Raw genomic sequence first — 15,474 nt, forward strand, 5'->3', positions numbered from 1 at the left:
GTTAACAAAATGAAAAATACTCTGCCTTTGCCTTTTGAAGCTCACAGTCTAGTTTGTGTGTGGTTAACCTGGGATCGAGGGTATGTTTCAGAGTTTCTCTGTGAATCTCTGAAAGCTTTTGGAAGATGGGTTCTAAGGCACAGAAAAAACAGGGGAAAGTTGTTATCCTGGTATTACATCTAAGAGGAGTCTTAACCCACTCTCCCATTCACTCTTAGGGATTAAGAGGTAAGACAAACACATAAATAAATAATTTTGATACTACAAGTTCTTTAAAGGTGGTATATCCAGGTCACCCTACTCTGTACGTAAGTTAAGAGGATATAACAATCATAAATATATGCTCACCTAACATCAGAGGACCTAAATATATAAAGTAAATACTAACAGAACTGAAAGGAAAAATAGACAGCATTATAATAATAGAAGAGACTTTAATACCCCACTTTCAACAATGGATAGGTCGTCCAGACAGAAAATCAGCAAGGAAACATCAGACTTTAAAAACACTATAGATCAAATGGACCTAACAGACATAAGGAGAACATTCCATCCAAGAACAGTAGAATATACATGTTCAAGTGCACATGAGACATTCTCTAGAATAGAGCCTAGGTTAAGTCACAAAACAAGTCTTAATACACTTAAGGAGACTGAAATAATAGTATTTTTCCCACCCACGATGGTATAAAACCAGAAATCAAGAGGGCGAGGAAAACTGGAAAATCCACACAGTGTAGTGATGAAACATGTACCTGAACAACCAGTGGGTCAAAGAAGAAAGAAAAAGTGAAATCAAAAAAAGATCTTGAGACAAAAATGGAAATACGGAACACCAGAATGTATGTAAACCAGCAAAAATAGTGTTAAAAGGGATTTTTTATTTCTGAGAGAGAGAGAGTGTGCGTGTGTGTACAGAGGAGAGTCAGAGAGATACAGAATCAGAAGACAGGCTCCAGGCTCCGAGCTAGCCATCAGCACAGAGCCCGATGCGGGGCTCAAACCCACAAACTGTGAGATCATGACCTGAGCCGAAGTCAGACGTCCAGCCAACTGAGCCACCAAGGTGCCCCGATAAAAAAGGGATTTTTATCGTGACAAATGCCTACACTGAGAAAATAAAAGTATCAAAATAACCTAACTTTATACCTCAAGGAACTAGAAAAGAAGAGCAAGTTGGGCCCAAAGTTAAGAGAAGGATGAAAATAATAAGGAGCGGAGTTGAAATAAACAAGGACTAGAAAAACACTAGACAAAATGAACAAAATGCAAGCTGAAGTTTTGAAAAGATGGAAATTAACACCATAATGAGATATCATCTCACACCTGTTAGGATGACTATTACCACAAAAGACAAGTGTTGGCAAGGATGCAGAGGATGTGGAGGAAAGAGAATGTAGGTACACTCTTGCTGGAAATGTGAACTGGTATAGCCATTGTGGAAAACAGTATGAAAACAGAAATTAAAAATAGAACTATCACATGATCTGGCCATTCCATGCCTCTATATATCTCCAAAGGAAAAAAAGAAGGAAATCCTGCCATTTGTGACAAAATAGATAAATCTGGAAGACATATGCTAAGTGAGATTAGTCAGACATGGAAAGACAGTTACTTCATGTTCCCACTTATATGTGGAATATATAGATGCATGGGCCAGGTGGTGGAGAAAATAAGATGTAGGTAAGAGAGTATCAAGTTTCAGTATTCCAGCATGAAGAAAATTCTAGAGATCTAATGTACAGTATGGTAACTATAGCTGATAATACTGTATTATGTACTTGAACTTTGGTGAGAGTAAATCTTTTTTTTAATGTTTATTTTTGAAAGAAAAAGAGAGAAAGCATGAGTGGCAGAGCAGGCAGAGAGAGAGGGAGAGGGAGACACAGAATCCAAAGCAGGCTCCAGGCTCTGAACGGTCAGCCCAAAGCCCAATGCCAGGCTTGAACTCATGAACCGTAAGACCTTGACCTGAGCCGAAGTCAGACACTTAACCAACTGAGCCACCCAAGTGCCCCTTTGGTGAGAGTAAATCTTAAGTGTTCTTTTCCATATATTTTTATTTAAAGGTAGCCATGTGATAGATAAGTTACTTAGCTTGATTGTGTTAATCATTACACAATGTTTATGTATATTAAAATTTCAGGTGTACACTTTAGATATATGCAATTTTTATTCATTAATTCTACCTCAATAAAGCTGGAAAAAAAAGAAAAATATGAAGCTAGAGAGGTAGAAATTGGATACATGTTGTTAAAGATGAGAAAGATCATGTTGAGAGGTACTGACATTATTTTACCCTATACATGGTAGAGAGTCAATTGTGGGGGGTGATTAAAATAATGATGTTATAAAAAGTAATGATAGGGGCACCTAGGTGTCTCAGTCAGTTAAGCATCTGAATTCAGCTCAGGTCATGATCTCAGGATACATGTGTTCGAGTCCCGCATCAGGCTCTGTGCTGACAGCTCAGAGCCTGGAGTCTGCTTCAGATACTGTGTCTCCGTCTCTCTGCCCCTCACCTGCTCACACTCTGTCTCTCCTTCTCTCAAAATAATAAACATTAAAAAAATTTAAAAAAAATAATGATGGTGACAATGGTGATGAAAATAGTTGAATTTTAGTAAACAGATATAATAGGCAAAGCTCTGTGCTAGATGATTTATTTGCATATCTTCTGCAATCTATCAACATTCCTATATCTGTATAAAGCTAATTTTTATAATTATTTATATTTTGCAAATGAAGACATTGAAGTTTCAAAATGGTAAGTGATTTTGTAAATTCACAGCCAGTTTATGGCAGAGTTAGGGCTTGAATTCCATGTTACGCACCACAAAAATCAATCACCTCAACCTCCACCAATGTGATGAAAAGAAGGAATACATTTCACTCATATTCTGATAATCTAAAAAATATGGAACTTATGGAGGAGCAATTTACTTTAAATTTCTTGATTTTATTGTTTATGTTTTTGGAAGAAAGTGCAGATGGAAAATTCCACAAGACATCTGACAAGTCCTCACAAAATTTACAGAGATAATTGTTTCAGAAATGGTCACATATAGTTAATAAGAAAGAGTTTTTTACCATTTTGGTGATCATTTAAGATGTCAGAACTGGTTATGAGCAAATAAAGAAGCATAGACATTAAACCCTGTATTCCCATGCCCACTGCTCAGCAAAGTCAGCCATAATTTGTGAATATTGAACAATGCTGTCAACATTGTTTGTATTACTAAAACAAATGGAAAGTATTCATATATTAATAAGAATTGATTAAATAAGTGATGGTATTGCTATTCAGTGAAATGATCCACAACTATTAAAAGGCTGTAGTAAACCTATAAATGCTGACTTTTAAAAAGTTAAAAATGCATTCACTGAAAATGTATCAATCATAAAATATATGCAAATATGTTTACATTTTGGTATTTACATAAAATGTCTGGAAAGTGGTTTCCTCTGGTAAGATTGAGACTGAGAGCAAAGTGGAAGCAGTATGTTTATTTCATACCAGTCTCTACTATTTGATTTTTGTAATGACAAGCATGTATCATTTAAAAAAATTTTTCAATGTTTTTTATTTATTTCTGAGAGAGAGAGAGCGCGACAGCGTGAGCAGGGGAGGGTCAGAGAGAGAGGGAGACACAGACTCTGAAACAGGCTCCAAGCTGTGAGCTGGCAGTCAGCACAGAGCCCGACACGGGGCTCAAACGCATGAACCATGAGATAATGACCTGAGCCAAAGTCAGACACTTAACCGACTGAGCCCCCCAGGCGACCCGCACTTACCATTTTTGATAACAATTTAAAAACCTTACTTTCCTCTAAGAGAAAATCTGTGCAAATTTCATTGGCATTTTCTGAATTCTAAAACAAAGTATAGAAAGAAGCTGAGAGGCGTCTTTAATACCTAGCCCAAGTGTTTACGGATTTTATTAGAGACAGAAGCAATATAGATATTTACCGGCAAAACTCATACAGTTATATTGTGGAGAAAAACATTTTTTTTGTATGACTCATACTGAATTATCTAAAACATAAAATAAAAATGCTGGCCTTCTATATAATTCACAAAGGAATGAAAAAAATATGAGTATGTATCTTTGTTGTGATTCTGGTAAAGTGGTATTATAGTGGAAAATCACAGAATATTCTACAGCAGCAGTTTAAAGTATCATTACTTTCTTTAAAGTAACGATAAAGTTCCCTAAGAACTTTGGTAGATATTTTAAATTTAAATTTCCTATAGAATTTTACTGACATATTGATGTAGACAGAAGATTCATGCAGAAAGAAGAAAGCTTTTCCTATTTTTTAAATGTTAATTCATTCTACTTATAATTAATGAAAGAGTTTGTAAATATCCACTTTCTTAGATTAAAATGATTTGTTCTAAATTTGAGTCTGGAAAATCGAAACTTTGGAAGTTGTTTGGAACAAGATTTAAACCAACCAATTAACAAACCGTATTTAATAGACATCTATACGAACCTGTATACAATTTGAGAATATACATTCTTCTCAAGCCCACAGGGGTATTAACAAAAACTGACCAGATTATAGTTCTCCCAGAAAAATCCACTAAATTTTAAAAAAACCAAGGTATATCACCTTATTCTCTAAATGAAATAAAATTAGTTTTCAAATATCCAACAAACACTTACTAAAATTAAGAATACTTTGTGTATATAAACAGTAAAGCACACCTTAAGATCATTTTTGGTTTAAAAAAGAAATCATGATGGCAATTAGAAAATACTTAGATCTTAATGATAATGAAAACACTGTATAGCAAAATTTTTAGGATGTAAGCTGGAACAGTATCTAAATGGAAACTTACAGTCTTAAATGTTTACATAAGAAAAAAAGAATGGTTGAAAATTAATGGATTAAATATACAATTTAAAATTTTGAATAATAGAATAAACATAAAAAAGATAGGACATGGTAAGTACAGAAACTATGGCAAACAAAATACACTAAAACAAATAACAAAAACAAAAATCATGCCTCAAAAAGGCAAATATAAATAAATAAGTAGGCAAGACTCAGAAAGATTGGTCATGAAAAAGAGTACAAATAAACAAGATTAGGAATGAAAAGAGGAATCTAACCTTAGATAGAACAAAGACTTATTTCTGAAATAATTGGAGATTACCACTAAAAACCCAGTCTCCTTACATTTCAAATCACAGGTGAAATAAAAACTGTCCAGAAAACTATAACTTAAAACTAAGGTAAGTGTAAACTGAAAACCTGAATAAGCCTATCTGTATGTTAAGTCAATTAAATCCAGTTAGAAATAATATCCAAAATACAAAAATATCTAAACCCAGATAAGGGAATTATACCAAATACTCAAAGAACACAAAATACTTAGCATGTCTTACTGAATTGTTGCAGAGAATAAGAAGAGAAGGAATGCTCCTATCTTATTTCAGGAGCTGACATCACTGTATTTCTAAAACTATATCATCCATGTGAGAGATTAGGGTTGAGTAAATGAGGAGGTATTAGTAAGAATGGAGACAAGTGAATATATTCCACTGATCTTTAGGAGATGCAGTCCGTGGTGCATGGAGAACAGTTGGTGTCTTAGACTGTGAAGGGGATTAGGGTGCAGGAAGGTTATATAAAAATGTTTTTGGGGGTGCCTGGGTGGCTCAGTTGGTTAAGCCTCCGACTTAGCTCAGGTCATGATCTCATGGTTCGTGGGTTCAAGCCCCGTGTCAGGCTCTGTGCGGACAGCTAGCTCAGAGCCTGGGGCCTACTTCTGATTCTGATCTCCCACTCTTTCTGACCCTCCCCTGATCACACTGTCTCTCTCTCTCAAAAATAAAATAAAATAATTAATAAAATAAAACATTAAAAAAATGTTCTTGGAATCAAGATCCACGGGGAAAGGGAAGATAGCAGGACTGGGAACGGGGAGAAATTGGGCTGCAATGAAGACATTGATAAGAAGCATTCAGTGTTGAGTTCTGAAGCTGGCATGGGGCTTTGGAGTTGTCTTGAGTTGGGCCTTTAAACTCCCCCATGGGCTCCTCATTGGATCCCCTCTTGGACGAGGTGGCTTTCTTGGGCTGTGGGAAATCCCAGAGACTGGTGATGGCTAGAAGCTCTCACCCATCAGCATCCCCGCCAGCTGGGAAAACAAACACTTATAACCCAGAGGACAATCTGTATAGCACAGTACCGTGTGCCCTACAGTATGATGCTGGGGGTAAGGAAGAGGAGTGGTAGCACTAGCATTTCTAGCTGAGGCATTTTAAGGGATATCGGTTCTATCCAGAGAGACAGAGAACATGGATGAAATAGTTCAGTTGGATGATGAAGAAAGGACTAGTTCAGTTTAAGTTTTGTGGAGCTGACTTCATACAGATGGAGATTTCCACTGTCAACTGAATTTGTTAAGTCTGATATTTGCATTGAGATTTGCAGTGTGTGTACGTGTGTGTGTGTGTGTGTGTGTGTATTTGTGAGTATCATTTAGATCAAGAAAACTGTTGACATATAGAATGCTTTTCTGTAAATTAGAAAAAGGTGCTCCCCTTAGATGAACACTGGCTCTGGGGTCCTTGACCTGGCAAGCTGCACACAGATTGGATTTCTGCTTTTATTCTCTTTTCCACCTTAGCACATTAGGGCAGCGCCTGCACAACCTCACTTTGTGGCTCTGAGTTAAATAACAATTGAAGTCTTGGGAGTGAAAGAGACTGTTTAAAAATAATAGTTATATGAGAAATGGGTGTATTCTGAAAGACGGCTAGGGAAAACCAACATTTAAGAAGTGGGAAAGGGAGGTTTGCCCACAAAAAGATTTAGAAAGGCGAGGCAGGGAGATTGGAAGGAAAAATATTTATAACTGAAACCAAGAAAAGCTAATAGTCCAGAAACAGTTTTGAATAGTATAAAAAGCTGCACAGAAGGCAAGTAAAGTGAGATAGAAAAGTATCCATGGAATTTATCAACATCATACTAACAAAAACTAATTAAATACGTTAGCACTTAAAACTCTTGATCACCATTTAATATTGTGGATTAAAATCCCTTTGGGGTCTTCAAAGGCTACTCTCAGAGTCATCAATATGAATACCACTTCCCAGGCACTGGCTATGTTGAAATGTACATAGTCTAATAAAGATAAATCACTATAAACTATGCAAATATTGGAAGATTGAGTCTGAGTAATAGCTATCACTTATCTGGCTTTCTCTGTGTTCTAGACAGTCTATACATTACTTATTTGAACTTCATAATAACCTTATGAGATAGATATCATTATACCAATTTTACAGATGAGGAAATTGAGATTCAGACTTGAGATACTTGTTCAAGGATAAATAGTGATAAGTGACTGAATTAAAATTTCGTCCTGGGCCTGATGACTCCATAGCTCATGTCTTTTGCTCTGTCATTGTGCCTGCAGAATATTAAGGTTCTATTTAAAGGACTTCTTGCACTCTGGTATTCACCTTCTGAGTATCAAGCAGATACCACCTAACAACAACAGGGTTTTTTGAGAAATTATATGGCCTCCTGCCGTGGTAGCCTGGAATGACCCCTGGTAGATGAATGCCACATTCTCCATCAATCCAAACTCAATATAAACAAAACTGGGGCTTGTTTTACAAGGTACTCTCTGCCAGGCAGTATAAGTGGTAATGTTTACTTTCACAACTGCAGTGATTATTGTCCTTAAATCAAGAATGTGTTATTGGTCTATAAATCAAAGGTTAGATATTAAATTATCTATCTACCAAGTTAGAAATCAAGAGGAACAAATATCACTTTAAAAAGTCATAAAATTTCCACTGCTATGAGATTCTTCATGAGACACTGGGCTTTAACTTTCCTCTCCATTCTAGAGATAAGCAAGACATTTTCTATGTGTGGGGAGAGCATTTAACTCCCCAGAAGTTGTTATTCTGAAAGAGGGTTCTAGCATTGACCTGACACTTGATTACATGAATAAATAAATTCTCTTTTATTGTTTGGGCTAGTTCAAAATACATATTTAACAAAATAACAATATCCTTTTATGATAAAAGCACTCAACAAGTTGTGTATAGAAGGAATATATTTCGACATAGTAAAGGCCAGATATGACAAGCCCACAGCTGACGTGATACACAATGAAAGAAAATTAAAAGCTTTTCCTCAATGATCAGAAATAAGACAGGTATGCCCAGTCTTGCCACTCATATTCAACATAGGACTGGAAGCCTGAGCCAGAGAAATCAAGCAAGAAAAAGAAATAAAAGACATCCAAATCAGAAAGGAAGAAATAAAACTGCCTGTGTTTGCAAGTGATTTTACATATTTTTTTTCATGTATGTATAAAATCCTAAAAACTACACACACACACATACACACTGTTAGGGCTCATTAATGTTCAATAAGGTTGCAGGATACAAGATCAACATACAAAAACAGTAGCATTTTTTTACACTAACAGCAAAATATCTGAAAAAGAAATAAAGAAGAAAGTACCACTTACAATAGTATCAAAACCCACAAAATCCTTATGGATAAATTTAACCGGAGGTGTGAAATGTCTGTATACTAAAAACTATAAGGTTTTGATGCAAAAATATTGAAGACATGAATAAATGGAAAGATATCTTGTGTTTATGGATCAAAAGAATTAATATTGTTAAAATGTTCATGCTACCAAAAGCCATTTATAGATTCAATGCAATCTCTATCAAAAATCCAATGACATTTTTCATAGAAAAAGAAAAACAATCCTAAAATTTGTATGGGACCACAAAACACTTCAAATAGCCAAAGCAACCATGAGCAAGAAGCAACTGAGAGAGAACAAACATTGAAGGCTCCCATTTCCCGATTTCAAACTATAGTAACAAAGCCATAGTAATCAAAACAATATGATACTGACATAAAAACAGACCCATGGACCAATGGAAGAGAATAGGGAACCTAAAAATAAATCTTTGCATTTATTTTTAACTAATGTTTAACTAATCAACTAATCTTTCACAAGGGAACCAAGGGACTCAATGGGAAAAAGATAGTATTTTCAATAAATGGTATTGGGAAAACTGAATAATCACATACAAAAGAATGTATTTGGACTCTTACCTTACATCACTCACAAAAACTAACTTTAAATAGATTGAAGATGTAAATATAAGACCTTATATTGTAAAACTGCTAGAAAAAAATAGGAACAAAAGCTCCTTGACTTTGGTAGAGATATAATACACAAAATATGTACAACAAAAGCAAAAATAAACGAGCCATACTACATCAAATTAAAAGGATTCTATACAGCAAAAGAAACAATAAACAAGATTAAAAAGCATCTTATGGAATGGGGGAAAATATTTACAAACCATCTGTCTGATAAGGTGTTAATATCCAAAATACATGAAGAAGTCCTACAACTCATAGAGAAAGTAAACAAATAAATAGACAATCTGATTTAAAAAATAGGGAAGGATTTGAACATTTTCCATAGAAGACATACAAATGGCTAACAGATACATGAACACAGATTTAACATCACTAATCATTAGGAAAATGCAGCTCTAAACCACAATGAGGGGAGCCTGGGTGGCTCAGTTGGTTAAGCGTCCAGCTTCGGCTCAGGTCATGATCTTGCAGTTCGTGGGTTTGAGCCCTGCATCGGGCCCTGTGCTGACAGCAGCTCAGAGCCTGGAGCCCGTTTCAGATTCTGTGTCTCCCTCTGTCTCTGACCCTCCCCTACTCACGCTGACTCTCTCTCTCTCTCTCTCTCTCAGAAATAAATAAAACATTAAAACAAAATTTTAAAAAACCACAATGAAATATCACCTTGTACCTGTTAGAATGGCAATTATCATAAAGATAAAGGACAAGAGTTGATGAGGATGTGGGGAAAAAGGGAACCCTCGTGGCCTGTTGGTAGGAATGTAAGTTGGTACAGTCACTGTGGCAAACAGAATGAATGTTCCTTAGAAAATTAAAAGTATGAAAAAAAAAAAACAATTAAAATATAACTACCAGTGATTCACTTCTGGCTACATATAAAGGAAATGGAATCATTATCTCAAAGAGGTATCTGAATCTCCACGTTCACTGCTGCATTATTCACAACATTCATAGGAACAACTTAAGTGTCCGCCGACAGATGAATGGATAAATAAAACATAATATGTGATATATATAATTTATATCAAATTTTACCTTAATTTATGTTGTTCCTTCTTCATCTTGTAGCTCATGCTTTGTCTCTTCCTATTGCATCATTACCTGTTCCCTAACATTTCTGTACTTTGCTTTGTGATTTTGTCAAGTAGGGATAATTGTTTCATTAAGTTTTCTCCCTTTTTATATCTATGAATGTTTATCAGTGTCTTTTGTTACAGGAAACAGAACCATATGAGATGGGCTAAAGCAAAATGAGTTTATGAAAAAGTAGGTCGCAAACACTCCTGGATGGCCGGAAACAGGCTTGGGTGGTCTGCAGCCAGGAGAGCACCCGGCCACACATGCCAATGTTCTGGAGGAACGAATTGCTGCCATCTCCTATCCACCATGTTTAGAACACCAAGGAACAGAGGCTGGAAGCAAAGCTCCAGGGCCCAGAACTGGTGACCTCCATCCCAGTGATCACCCCAAGATCAGCTTCTCCATATGTGGATCCTATTATTTGCTTCCTTCTAGAGATCGTATGTGGGTGTTTTTGTTTTGTGGATCTTTGTCACAGGTAGAATTCCAGCTACAGAAGAGTCTGAGAAATTATTCTTGGTGTTCCCCAGCTGGCTAGAAAAGCTAGAAGGCTGTTGGGACGGACACTGAATTAGCCAACCAAGAGCATCCATCACATTACAAAAAAATGTTTGATCACAAATTTCATTTTCTCTGAGGCTGTAGTTGCCTGATGAATGTTCTTTATATATCATGCGTTTTCTCTGTTTCTTTCATTCTTTTGTTGTTTGTTTATTTCTTTTAGAATCTATATAGTGCTTATTCTAGTTCCTTTTCATTATTTCTCTCAAACAGTTGACTTTTTCTTGGACCTGTTTGTGGTGAATGAACAGAGAAATACGCAGAGTCAACAGGAATTTTCTCCCGGCCCAGTGGCATATTGGTAAATTCCTTTAGCCTTTATTTCTTCCCACACACTAGCCACAGACACCTGCAGACCATTGTAGGATCGTTCAGTTGTAAAGTTCCTCTTCTTTACAGTTTCTTGTGACTTTTCATTCATTGCCGCCCCCTGGGTTTCTTAGCATCTAGGGACGTGCCCATTGCTGGACGTGCACCCCAGGGACTGATGCCCTGGTACCCCCAAGGTGTGCCGATGGCCCTTTCCTTGTGATCTAGCCATGGGGTTCACCTTTTTGCTCTCTTCCACAGCCTTGTGTGTGGCACCGTTTGACCATTTTGTGGTTAGAGATGTGCTGGTTCCATTAACAAAGTGGTTGACAGCTTTCTTTTCTTTCCCCGGGCTGGTTTTACCTGATTTATGAGAGGAGAGGGAAAAGACTGATTTCACACTAACATTTTTCAAACTTACCCCCTTCTCAAAACTCTTTCTCCCTCTCTTCCATGTCTCCCTGTTATTGGCTGCTGCTTCTTGGTCATCTTTGTTAGATTTTCTTCCCTTTTCCAACCTATAACGGTTGGAATAGTACAGGATTCAGTCCTTAAAACTTCTCCATTTGCTCTCACATCCAATCCCAACCACTGATATTTACTGACAACTTCCAAATTTGCGTATGCGTTCCTAACCTCTCTATGGAGCCCCAAATTCATATGCTTATCTGCCTACTTGGCACTGTCACATAGGTATCTACTAGACATTTCAAATTCATCTTGTCCAGGGGTGCCTGGGTGGCTCAGTTGGTTAAAAGTCTAACTTCAGCTCAGGTCATGATCTCACTGTTCATAAGTTCGAGCCCCACATCAGGCTCTGTGCTGACACCTCAGAGCCTGGAGTCTCCTTCAGATTCTGTGTCTCCCTCTCTCTCTTCTCCTCCCCTGCTTACACTCTGTGCCTCTCTCTCTATCAAAAATAAATAAACATTTAACAAAATTAACAAAACCAAACAAAAAAACCCAAATTCATCCTGTCCAAAAGTGAGCTCCTTTTTTATTCCCCCTCTGACTTATATAGCACCACCATTTTTACCCAGTTAGTCAGCACCAACCCTGGAATGATCCTTACTTCTCTTTCTTTTTTTCCACAGTCCAAATCAATGATATTAGAAAAATTCATTTGTTAGTTCGACCTTCAACATACCTCCAGAATCTTACCACTTCTCACTGCTTCCACAAATAACTCTAGTCCAATCCACCATAATTTCTCCCTTGATTACCAGAGCAATCTTTCATTTGGGTTTCCTTTTTACATTCTGGTCTGCTAGCCTGTTGTCATACAGTAATCAGAGTAATCCATTAATGTATGCCATGTCAATTGATATGATTTTTTTTCTCTAGTGGTTTTCCATCACACTAAAAAAATAAATCCAAGCCACTAGTCTACAAAGTGCTTCATGATCTGGCATCTATCTCATTGACTTACCTACTTACACTCTCCCCCACACCTTAGCTCCAGCCATGCTGGCCTCCTTGGCAATCCTCAAGGGATCATATGTGCTCTTGCCTCAGGACCTTTTTACCTGCTGTTCCTTCATCCTGGAACCCTCTTCCCCTGACATTTGCCTAGCTGTCTCTTTCAGTTCGGTCAAGGTCAAATTTCTCCTTCTAGGGACCTTCCCTGTCTATCCTATATAAATTTGTCACTCGGATCAAACTATCTCCTTCACCTGCTTTATTTCTTTCATAGAATGTATCACCGCTTGCTATAATAATTTGCATTCATGTGTTTCTTATATGCTTTGCCCACACTAATACAGACTCTAAGAGGGCAGGAACATGGTCTTGATGTCTGATATGCTCCTCTTACCCAGTGCCTAATACATAGCATGCTTTCAGTACATTGAATCAATCAATGAGTAAATAAATGTAGGCATCATGTTTCTTACCTATGAAATCTGATAGTAACTATTGTGCAGATCTTGGATTCTTTTTTTTTTCTTTATAGAAAAGAGCTGACCACCTGAGGGGGGCGGGGGGGAGAAGCTTATTTTTCAAGTGCCAGGGCATTTGGTGAGGAGTATAGGGGATTACAAATCTCCATCTTTCTTGGCATCTGTGAATGGCAGCACCAGGATTAGGGCCCTGTGCATAAGCAGGGCTGACATGCTTAGGCATCATCTTGCCAACATCTTGAAGTATCAGCATGACTTGGATTGTTTCAGTAGCATAACTTAACACCCTCCATCCAGCTAGCTTCTTTCATTCCATTCCACACCCAAAATAGCGATCTCTCTAACATGCAAATTGAATCATGCCACCTTCTTCCTGTAAACCTCAACTTAGAACCCATCCCATAGCGAATGCAATCTATCCAGAGTGTAGAATGCTAGGTTTGCCTCCTCTCCCATCAATCCGCCTTCACTTTGGGGTGTTCCAAATTTGACCATTCTTCATGCACATAGCATCTGCACACATAACTTTTTTTTATTCTTTCTTCTCCAAGATCTCACATTTGATGTTCCTTCTGACTGTTTGTTTCTACTGCATCGGTTGCCCTCTACTCTTCAGTGCTTTATCTGTGCCCGTCTCTGCTCCAAAGTCCTGGGAAACTTTCCTCTAGGAAGATGTCCCTGGGTGCTCTCCTACTGCCACACACAGCCTGGACCCAAAGAGGGAAAAGGGAGAAGAAGAGAACAAAACCCAAGAGACAGTAAAGGAGGTTAAGAGAAGAAAGATGGGGAGCCCGGAGAGAAAAGTGGAAAGCCCAAGAATGAAACAGTGGAGAAAAAGACACAGCCAATATGGTTTTGGAGACTGCCCCTGGGTTTTATACAGTTTGAGAAATAACTGATTTCTGAGCAGGAAACATTTTTGGTACTTCCATGCTGCATTATTATAGCGATTGCTGTGTCTCTGTAGACTGTGACCAATTCGGGGACAGGGGTCATCTCAGGGACAATCTGCATTTACAGAGCTTGGTGTGCCCTCGGCTTTATAAATATTTCTTGATTGAATGGAAAGACAAAGTCCCATCTGAAGGACCAGAGAGGGGAAAGCATGGATTCTGCTTAGGACAAGGCAGGGGGTGGCCGTGGGAGGCATTTTAGAAGAGAAAAGATATATGTGTGTAACGGATTAGGAAGAGTTTGCTGAGTGTGTGATGAAGACATTCGGAATGGAAGTGTGGATGGCATTACACTGCCATGATACAGGCGTTCTGCAAAGAACACTAGGAGAATTTGCTCAGTAAGTTTTTATAACATACCAAGGGAGTGTGTTGAATTATGATTATCATCTTACAGATTAGAGCAGAGAATCAGGAAGAGGTTTCCTAATGTGCCCAAGATCACATAGCAGTGGAAAGAGGTTCTAAAGTTCTCACTCTATTTCCTGTCTCTCCTCGGCCTTCTTAGGGAGACAAGTATCCTGTGTGGCATAGTGACCCAAAGGCATGATAGTCTGAGGGGACAGGGAGCTCATCATTAAAGAAATCATACTGAGAACCCCAAATTTGTGGGGTTTTTTTTAGGCCAGTGTTATTTACCTTCTCCCATGCTGCCCCCAGCATAGGATACGATATTTAAAAATCAATGAAAGACTCAGGCCAATAATGATTATATAAGCAATGTGATTCATATTATTTACTCTAGCTAGATTAAAATGTTCCCTAGGAAAAAAATCTATAAAGACAACAGAAGCCATTATATAAAGCCATGTGGAGCCTTCTAGATAGTAAAATGGATGTCATAAATTATTTCTGCCTCTGTGGAGAGGGAAATCTCTTTGTCGTCAATTTAGCAAGCTTAGAAAACCCTGGAATCATGGGAGTCATCATATCAGACTAAATTCACCCAGTTCCAGCTTTAAATGTCCCTCCTAACAGCCTTCCTAAGTGTTTTCATTCCAGGGGCCACTAAACCAATCTTAAAGTGAAGATCTTTGGGGGAAATATGTAGGAAAGGGAAACAAAGCCACCTTCTCTAATCTTTCCGGCACCCATATACATATGTAATTTCAATTGGCCTTATAACACATATCCTATCTTCCCTCCTTCTCCACACCCCCCCCCCCCCAGATAGTCTTCACTGCATTTGGTAACACAGCAGTAAGGTCTCTGTCCATCCACTAATGTGAGGAAAAAGGCACGTTCTACGGTGACAGACAGATCTGGGTTCCAAGCCTGAATCTGCCCTGACCAACGGCATGACCTTGAAAAACTCAACTAATCCCTCTGAGCCTCCATTTTCTCATCTGCCAAAAGAAAGTAACAGGCTTTTTACCCCCTCCTACATGATTATTATAAGGATTAGGTGAGACTTCTCATTTACGGACCAACACATGACAGATATGCAACCGATATTAATTATCTTCCTTAAGATATATGTGTGCAACATTCACCTGACCAATCCTGTATTC

This window comes from Hyaena hyaena, unplaced genomic scaffold (genome assembly GCF_003009895.1).
Source record: "Hyaena hyaena isolate Hyena2069 unplaced genomic scaffold, ASM300989v1 scaffold_884, whole genome shotgun sequence".
In the NCBI taxonomy this organism is placed as follows: Eukaryota; Metazoa; Chordata; class Mammalia; order Carnivora; family Hyaenidae; genus Hyaena; species Hyaena hyaena.